Raw genomic sequence first — 10,200 nt, 5'->3', positions numbered from 1 at the left:
AGCCTCCACGAATCCAAAACGAAGTTAAGTTACTATTCCTGAAAGAAGGTTCAGCTCCAACGAATGTCAAAACAGAATAAGTTACTATTCCTGAAAGAAGGTTCACAGCTCCAACGAATGTCAAAACGAAGTTAAGTTACTATTCCTGGAAAGAAGGTTCACAAGCTCCAACGAATGTCAAAACAAGAAGTAATATTCCTAAAAGAAGGTTCAGGCTCCAACGAATGTCACAGATGTTAAGTTACTATTCCTGAAAGAAGGTTCATAGCTCCAACGAATGTCAAAACAGAAGTTAAGTTACTATTCCTGAAAGAAGTTCACAGCTCCAACAAATGTCAAAACAGAAGTTAAGTTACTACTCCTAAAAGAAGGTTCACGGCTCCAACGAATGTCAAAACAGATGTTAAGTTTACTATTCCTGAAAGAAGGTTCACAGCTCCAAACGAATGTCAAAACAGAAGTTAAGTCACTATTCCTAAAAGAAGGTTCACGGCTCCAACGCATGTCAAAACCGAAGTTAAGTTACTATTCCTAAAAGAAGGTTCACAGCTCCAACGAATGTCAAAACAGAAGTTAAGTCACTATTCCTAAAAGAAGGTTCACGATCCCAACGAATGTCAAAACCGAAGTTAAGTCACTATTCCTAAAAGAAGGTTCACGGCCCCAACGAATGTCAAAACAGAAGTTAAGTCACTATTCCTGAAAGAAGGTTCACGGCTCCAACGAATGTCAAAACAGAAGTTAAGTCACTATCCTAAAAGAAGGTTCACGACCCCAACGAATGTCAAAACCGAAGTTAAGTCGCTATTCCTAAAAGAAGTTTCACGGCCCCAACGAATGTCAAAACAGAAGTTAATTCACTATTCCTAAAAGAAGGTTCATGGCCCCAACTAATGTGAAAACAGAAGTTAAGTCACTATTCCTAAAAAAAAGGTTCACAGCTCCAACGAATGTCAAAACCGAAGTTAAGTCACTATTCCTAAAAGAAGGTTCATGGCCCAACTAATGTCAAAACGAAGTTAAGTCACTATTCCTAAAAGAAGGTTCACGACCCCAACGAATGTCAAAAACAGAAGTTAAGACACTATTCCTAAAAGAAGGTTCACAGCTCCAACGAATGTCAAAACAGAAGTTAAGTCACTATTCCTAAAAGAAGGTTCACGACCCCAACGAATGTCAAAACCGAAGTTAAGTCACTATTCCTAAAAGAAGGTTCACAGCTCCAACGAATGTCACAAAGTCTCACTATTCCTAAAAGAAGGTTCATGGCTCCAACGAATGTCAAAAACCGAAGTTAAGTCACTATTCCTAAAAGAAGGTTCACGGCCCCAAATAATGTCAAAAACCGAAGTTAAGTTACTATTCCTAAAGAAGGTTCACGGCTCCAACGAATGTCAAAACCGAAGTTAAGTCACTATTCCTAAAAGAAGTTTCACGGCTCCAACGAATGTCAAAACAGAAGTTAAAAGTCACTATTCCTAAAAAGAACGTTCACGGCTCCAACGAATGTCAAAACAGAAGTTAAGTCACTATTTTTAAAAAAAGGTTCACGGCCACAACGAATGTCAAAACAGAAGTTAAGTTACTATTCCTAAAAGAAGGTTCACAGCTCTAACGAATGTCAAAACAGAAGTTAAGTCACTATTCCTAAAAGAAGGTTCACGGCTCTAACGAATGTCAAAACAGAAGTTAAGTCACTATTCCTAAAAGAAGGTTCACGGCCCAAAATAATGTCAAAACCGAAGTTAAGTTACTATTCCTAAAAGAAGGTTCACGGCTCCAACGAATGTCAAAACCGAAGTTAAGTCACTATTCCTAAAAGAAGGTTCACAGCTCCAACGAATGTCAAAACCGAAGTTAAGTTACTATTCCTAAAAGAAGGTTCACGGCTCTAACGAATGTCAAAACAGAAGTTAAGTCACTATTCCTAAAAGAAGGTTCACGGCTCTAACGAATGTCAAAACAGAAGTTAAGTCACTATTCCTAAAAGAAGGTTCACGGCTCCAACAAATGTCAAAACAGAAGTTAAGTCACTATTCCTAAAAGAAGGTTCACGGCTTCAACGAATGTCAAAACAGAAGTTAAGTCACTATTCCTAAAAGAAGGTTCACAGCTCCAACGAATGTCAAAACAGAAGTTAAGTCACTATTCCTAAAAGAAGGTTCACGGCTCCAACGAATGTCAAAACAGAAGTTAAGTCACTATTCCTAAAAGAAGATTCACGGCTCCAACAAATGTCAAAACAGAAGGTTAAGTCACTATTCCTAAAAGAAGGTTCAACGCTCCAAGAAATTCAAAAAACAGATGTTAGTTATATTTCCTGAAAAGAGGTTCACAGGCTCCACGAATGTCAAAACAATGTTAAGTTACTATTCCTAAAGAAGGTTCAACGGCTCCAATTGAAATTCCAAAACAGAAGTTAAGTTACCTATTCCTGAAAGAAGGTTCACAGCTCCAACGAATGTCAAAAACAGAAGGTGAAGTTACTACTCCTAAAAGAAGGTTCAACCGGCTTCCAACGAAATGTCAAAACATGAAATTAAGTTACCTAAAATTCCTGAAGGAAAGGTTCACGGCTCCAACGAATGTCAAACAGTTAGTGACTAACTTCCTGAAAGAAGGTTCACGGCCCACGAATGTCACGATGTTAAGTTACCAATTCCTGGAAAGAAGGTTCACAGCTCCAAGAAGTCAAAACGAAGTTAATTACTATTTTGAAAGAAGGTTCACAGCCCAACGAATGTCAAAACCGGTTAAGTTTACTATTCCCTAAAAGAAGGTTCACGGCTCCACGAATGTCAAAACAGAAGTTAAGTTACTATTCCTGAAAGAAGGTTCACAGCTCCAACGAATGTCAAAACAGAAGTTTAAGTTATACTTTCCTGAAAGAAGGTTTCCAGCTCCAACGAATGCTCCAACGAATGCAAAACATGAGTTAAGTTACAATTCCTGAAAGAAGGTTCACAGCTCCAACGAATGTCAAAACAGAAGTTAAGTTACTATTTCTGAAAGAAGGTTCACAGCTCCAACGAATGTCAAAACCGAAGTTAAGTTACTATTCTAAAAGAAGGTTCCACTCAACGAATGTCAAAACAGATAAGTTACTATTCCTGAAAGAAGGTTCACAGCTCCAACGAATGTCAAAACAGAAGTTAAGTTACTATTCTAAAGAAGGTTACAGCTCCAACGAATGTCAAACAGAAGTTAAGTTACTACTCCTAAAAGAAGGTTCACGGCTCCACGAATGTCAAAAGATGTTAAGTTACTTTCCTGAAAGAAGGTTCACAGCTCCAACGAATGACAAAACAGAAATAAGTTACTATTCCTGAAAGAAGGTTCACAGCTCCAACGAATGTCAAAACAGAAGTTAAGTTACTACTCCTAAAAGAAGGTTCACGGCTCCAACGAATGTCAAAACAGATGTTAAGTTACTATTCCTGAAAGAAGGTTCACAGCTCCAACGAAGGTCAAAACAGAAGTTAAGTTACTATTCCTGAAAGAAGGTTCACAGCTCCAACGAATGTCAAAACCGAATTTAAGTTACTATTCCTAAAAGAAGGTTCACGGCTCCAACGAATGTCAAAACCGAAGTTAAGTCACTATTCCTAAAAGAAGGTTCACAGCTCCAACGAATGTCAAAACAGAAGTTAAGTTACTATTCCTAAAAGAAGGTTCACGGCTCCAACGAATGTCAAAACAGAAGTTAAGTCACTATTCCTAAAAGAAGGTTCACGGCTCCAACGAATGTCAAAACCGAAGTTAAGTTATTATTCCTAAAAGAAGGTTCACAGCTCCAACGAATGTCAAAACAGAAGTTAAGTCACTATTCCTGAAAGAAGGTTCACCGCCCCAACGAATGTCAAAATCGAAGTCAAGTCACTATTCCTAAAAGAAGGTTCACGGCTTCAACGAATGTCAAAACAGAAGTTAAGTCACTATTCCTAAAAGAAGGTTCACGGCTCCAACAAAGTCAAAACCGAAGTTAAGTTACTATTCCTAAAAGAAGGTTCACAGCTCCAACGAATGTCAAAACAGAATTTAAGTCACTATTCCTAAAAGAAGGTTGACGGCTTTCAATAAAAACGAATGTCAAAAACAGAAGTTAGTCACTATTCCAAAAGAAGGTTCACGCCTCCAACGAATGTCAAAAACAGAAGTTAAGGTTCACTGTTCCAAAAAAAAGGAAGGTTCACCTAGAAGGTCACGGCTCCAACGAAGTCAAAACCATTTCGCTAAAAAAAGTTAAGTCCACTATTCCTAAAAGAGGTTTCACGCTTCACCGAATGTCAAAACAGAAGTTTAAGTCACTATTCTAAAAGAAGGTTCACGGCTCCAACGAATGTCAAAACAGAATTTATGTCACATTCCTAAAAAAAGGTTCACGGCCTCCAACGAATCAAAAAAACAGAAGTTAAGTCAGTTATTCCTAAAATAAGGGGTTCACGGCTCCAACGAAATGTCAAAACAGAAGTTAAGTCACTATTCCTAAAAGAAGGTTCACGGCCCAACGAATGTAAAACAAAAGTTAAAAGTCACTACCTATTAAAAGAAGGTTCACGGCCCCAACGAATGTCAAAAGACAGAAGATTAAGTCACCCTATTCCTGAAAGAAGGTTCACGGCTCCAACGAATGTCAAAACAAAAGTTAAGTCACTATTCCTATAAGAAGGTTCACGGCCCCAGGGCCCAACGAATGTCCAAAACAGAAGTTCAAGGTCATTCTATTCCTGAAAGAAGGTTTCACGGCTCCAACGAAATGTCCAAAACAGAAGTTTAAGTCACTAATTACCTGAAAGAAGTTCCCGGCCCAAACCCACGAATGTCAAAACAGAAGTTTAAGTCACTATTCCCTGAAAGAAGGTTCTGGCTCCAACGAATGTCAAAACAGAAGTTAAGTCACTATGCCTGAAAGAAGGTTCGCGGCTCCAACGAATGTCAAAACAGAAGTTAAGTCCACTATTCCTAAAAGAAGGTTCACGGCCCCAACGAATTGTCAAAACAGAAGTTAAAGTCACTATTTCCATGAAAGAAGGTTCGCCAGTCCCCAACCGAAATGTCAAAACAGAACGTTAAGTCACTATTTCCTGAAAGAAGGTTTTTCACGGCCTTCCAAGACGAATGTCAAAAACAGGAAAGTTAAGTTCAACTATTCCTAAAAAGGTTCAAGGTTCCGGCCCCAACGAATGTCAAAACAGAAGTTAAGTCCACTATTCCTAAAAGAAGGTTCACGGATCCAACGGAATGGTCAAAAACAAAAGTTGTAAGTCACTATTCCTAAAAAGAAGGTTCACGGCCCCAACGAATGTCAAAACCAGAAGTTTAAAAGTCACTATTCCTCTAAAAAAGGAAGGTTCACGGCTCCAACGAATGTCAAAAACAAAAGGTTAAGTCACTATTCCTGAAAGAAGGTTCAACGGCCCCAACGAATGTCCAAAACAGGAAGTTAAGTTCCACTATTCCTGAAAGGAAAGGTTTCACGGCCCCAACGAATGTCAAAACAGAAAGATTAAAGGTCACTATTCCTGAAAGAAGGTTCATGGCTCCAACGATGTCAAAACAGGAGTTAAGTCACTATTCCTGAAAGAATGGGTTCGCTGGCTCCAACGAAAAATTGTCAAAACAGAAGTTTAAGTCACTATTCCTTTCCTGCAAAGAAGGTTCGCTGGCTCCCCCCAACGAATGTCAAAAACAGAAGTTAAAAACGTCACTATTCCTGAAAGAAGGTTCGCAGCCCCCAAACGAATGGTCAAAACCGAAGTTAAGTCACTAATTCCTGAAAGAAGGTTTCGCAGCCCCAAGCCCCAACGAATGGTCAAAACAGAAGTTAAGTCACTCTTCCTAAAAAAGTGTTCACGGCTCTAACGAATGTCAAAACAGAAATTAAGTCACTATTCCTAAAAGAAGGTTCACGGCTTCAACGAATGTCAAAACAGAAGTTAAGTCACTATTCCTAAAAGAAGGTTCACAGCTCCAATGAATGTCAAAACAGAAGTTAAGTCACTATTCCTAAAAGAAGGTTCACGGCTCCAACGAATGTCATAACAGAAGTTAAGTCACTATTCCTAAAAGAAGGTTCGCGGCTCCAACGAATGTCAAAACAGAAATTAAGTCACTATTCCTAAAAGAAGGTTCACGGCACCAACGAATGTCAAAACAGAAGTTAAGTCACTATTCCTAAAGAAGGTTCACGGCTCCAATGAATGTCAAAACAGATGTTAAGTTACTATTCCTGAAAGAAGGTTCAGAGCTCCAACGAATGTCAAAACAGAAGTTAAGTCACTATTCCTAAAAGAAGGTTCACGGCTCCAACGAATGTCATAACAGAAGTTAAGTCACTATTCCTAAAAGAAGGTTCGCGGCTCCAACGAATGTCAAAACAGAAGTTAAGTCACTATTCCTAAAAGAAGGTTCACGGCCCAAACGAATGTCATAACAGAAGTTAAGTCACTATTCCTAAAAGAAGGTTCACGGCTCCAACGAATGTCTAAACAGAAGTTATGTCACTATTCCTAGAAGAAAATTCACAACCCTAACGAATGTCATAAAGTCTCACTATTCCTAAAAGACAGGCTACTGTTCGCCGAATGATGCCAAGGGATAACTGAACAATTCTGAACGTTTCATAACCAGGGCTAAAAGAGCACCAACGGAATTGAGACTAGAACTCAAACCGACCGAAGAGGGAAACCGAGCGTCTTCCGCAAACTCCAAAATTAATTAAGCTGATAGTCTTCAACAAATGGATCTTTATTCATAATGTGAATAAAAATCTGCACTCAATTATATATCCCACAAAATATGAGCACACATATGAATCATACATATGAAGGACTTCAAAAAGAGATAAGAAATACATTAGATATTTTGTCCTGTCGATACTGACGACTTACGAGACAATAACACGGACGAATAAAATTGAAAACAATGAATTGCATAACTTACCACATTTTTTTATTTAATACTTAATTACAAAGTCTATAAATCCGAGTATACGAGTTCCATCTTGTCTGAATGTGATGTATCCGGGATCCACAGTGCTGATGACATAGTAAGGATAACATTCGTAGACGTTCAAGGCAGTCAAAAAGGTTTTAATCGACGAGTAATAAATGGAAAAATAAAAACGTAGACACAAAACCTGGATGGGAAATGCTAAAGGAAAAGAAATATATTCTTTTCTCCCTCGTAGCATTTTCTTAGATGTTTGGCACGCATGCTCTTATTTTCTTTAGACATGATTAACCATAAGAATTTTTTTTTTTACTGTTTTAGTGCATTTTTATCAAAGATTTTTTTCTTACAGAAATTGCAACCGATTTATGATTGTAGCTAAAGAAATTGAAGATCTTGTGAACACTCCAAAGAGCTTCATACTAATTACTTGGAGAGGTCACTGCAGGGTCACTAGAGGTCACTGCTGACATTGCGATCATGTGAGGTTATATTTCCCCAGCGATTGAGTAATCATGCAAAATTCCAAGTCCAGCGGACGAAGGGATCAGGTCAGAAATTAAGTTACAAGATTTGACCAAGACAAACTCACACAAAAGCTAAGTAAAAGCTTTTAAAAATGACACTCAATATCTGAGTTTATCTTAAGCTTAGGTTTACCCTTTAGTGAACCAATTCGATATAATGAATAACAACTTTGTCGAATTAAAACCTTTAGCCAGTGTTAGTGAGTCTTCATAGCTTTCACTCGAACACCGCCACCCTTAAATGAGAATATAAAATTGAGCAAGTATCAGTGAGTTTCAATAATGGTAAAAAAAAAAGTTGTAATTCCAACTAACAACTGATTTTGTGAGAATCATTTAAGCGATACAAACGACACCCCAACATCTACCAAGAAGAAAAATGACAGCATTGCAACCCGACCTCAGCCTCAGACGATTGGCCGATTTCGATGTTTCTTAATCGAGGCCAAAAGAGATCCCACCGAACAGAAACCGACCAAGATGGAAAACCGGCCGTCCTCCTGCAGACTACAAAAGGCTGAACGTCATCTCTAGATCTCTGTGAACTTAATGTTCAAAAGGGATTTTAATTTATATGAAAGTTGTAATTCTGAACTCACGTTTATCAGATTATCATAAATAACAAAATAATGTAAAGCATATGATTTATGCATATGAGAGATTAAAAAAACTAAGCACGATTCTGAAATGAAAAGGGGAAGAAATACAAAAGCCAGTTTCCAAAATGACTCTCAAATGAACCACAGCATGAAGAGAAATGTAATAGATTATATATTTTCTTCTGTTCATATTTACGACTTACGAGACAATAAAGCAGACAACTATATTGGAAAAGATTGAATTGCATGAGGAGTTTAAAGACATTTTTGATGGCATACTTAAGAGTTTTTCCTATGGAACGTTTAGTGAGAGGGAAATGGTGAAGTCATAATAGGGATAACACCGCTTTTTTCGTTTCGTATTCCTGTGAACAGTCTTGGACGTTCACGGGTCCCAAAATGTTTTTCGCTTGAGTCCGACGTGTATACGTATATATAAATAAAGAGACCTCCTCATCATGCATTCATTCGCCGACCAGTCACTGGAAAGTGAAGGTGCTTTGCTAAGATAACTCAATAGTTTGAAGGCTTTATAACTACTGAGCATTTTCACTAAGCACTTAAAAAAAAATACAACCATGGCATTCAGCAACAAAACCATCGCCACTCAACCAGATTCCTCACAAGAGGAGGAGCTTAGCCAGATGGAGATGGACCTTGTCCCTCTCAGCGTTATCCAGCAAGAGCTCAACGCACAGGGCCATTTCCCCTTGGATCTAGTGGCTCACAGCATCTGGACTGATGAGGCAAAACAACATCAAACAAGAACAGAAAATGAAAAAAGTTTTGCTTGGCAACAATTTTGCTCGCCTGATCCAGGGATGCCATCAACAGGAACTGCAGTAAGTTTAGCTTTTCCATCTACTACGATGGTTAATAAGGTTGATCTGAAACTAATTCAGCTATTTCACATAAGCGGCAGTCACTCCGTGTTAATAATAATGCTTTTGTCAATTTATAATGAAAAAAATAAATTGTTTCCAAATTTTATTACATTCTGAAAGACTCGAATTATGGTCGTTATCGAGAAAAGAAAATAGAAAAGAAATAAACAAAAAGACAACAGAACCCAGTAAAATATTCTTCTGTTATTTCATTTGTTTGTTTGTTTGATTGTATGGTGTTTTTACGTTGCATGGAACCAGTGGTTATTCAGCAACGGGACCAACGGCTTTAAGTGACTTCTGAACCACGTCGAGAGTGAACTTCTATCGCCAGAAATACACATCTCTGACCATTCAATGAAATGCCCTAGAATCGAACTCGCGGCCACCGAGGTGGCAGGCCAAGACCATACCGATCACGCCACTGAGGCGCTTGTTATACTGAAATTCGTTGTCATAAACGATTCTTTCAAGGAGTAGGAAACTCCGTGGTTCCGAATATTTCTCTTTTATTTAATCACTGTTACAGTCTATCTAAAGACTCATTCATCTCTTCAATATTTGCGACACAGAAATACCATAAAATGGTGACGAAAACCAGCAGTTTCATATTTTGGGCAATTTAATCGTTTTCTCATTCATATTATACATTTCTGAATGAGTTGAGTTGGGTTGAATATAGAATGTAAGCCAAAGGCCAAGCACTGGGACCTATGAGGTCATTCAGTGTTGAAATGGAAACTGACAGTAAAACATTTGAAAGCTGTAACAAGAGAAAACCTCAAAACAGTTGCACTATGAAGTGTCAGGAGAGGGTGGAAAGTAAGATGAAGGAAGAGAATATGAAACGAAGTACAGTAAAAGGAACAAAAGTGGTTGCAGCTAGGGGCAGAAGGCACGCTGCAAAGAACCATTAGTAATGCATACAGTGCACCACATGAGGTCCACCGACCGCAGTAACCCCCGACGGGATACATTTTTGTATAACTTGTAAATAATCTAAGAGCGATTTTATTCAGGGCAATTTTTATAGAGCAACTATTGCATTCACTTTGTATCTAGTTATGCATTTTACCTAAGTGCAGCAAAAAAAAAAAAATTGGACTTTAATGTATCCCTTATTCCTTCCACAGAATTTTGGCCTTGATCATTCCGGACTCCTCCAGCATCCAGGTGGACACCACAACTCAACAAATGGAGGCTCTGCAAGTCTTACGACGTCTTCTGCTACAGCCTTTC

Source organism: Macrobrachium nipponense, chromosome 35, assembly GCF_015104395.2.
Source record: "Macrobrachium nipponense isolate FS-2020 chromosome 35, ASM1510439v2, whole genome shotgun sequence".
NCBI classification, from domain to species: domain Eukaryota; kingdom Metazoa; phylum Arthropoda; class Malacostraca; order Decapoda; family Palaemonidae; genus Macrobrachium; species Macrobrachium nipponense.
Note: the sequence above shows the minus strand (reverse complement) of the source record.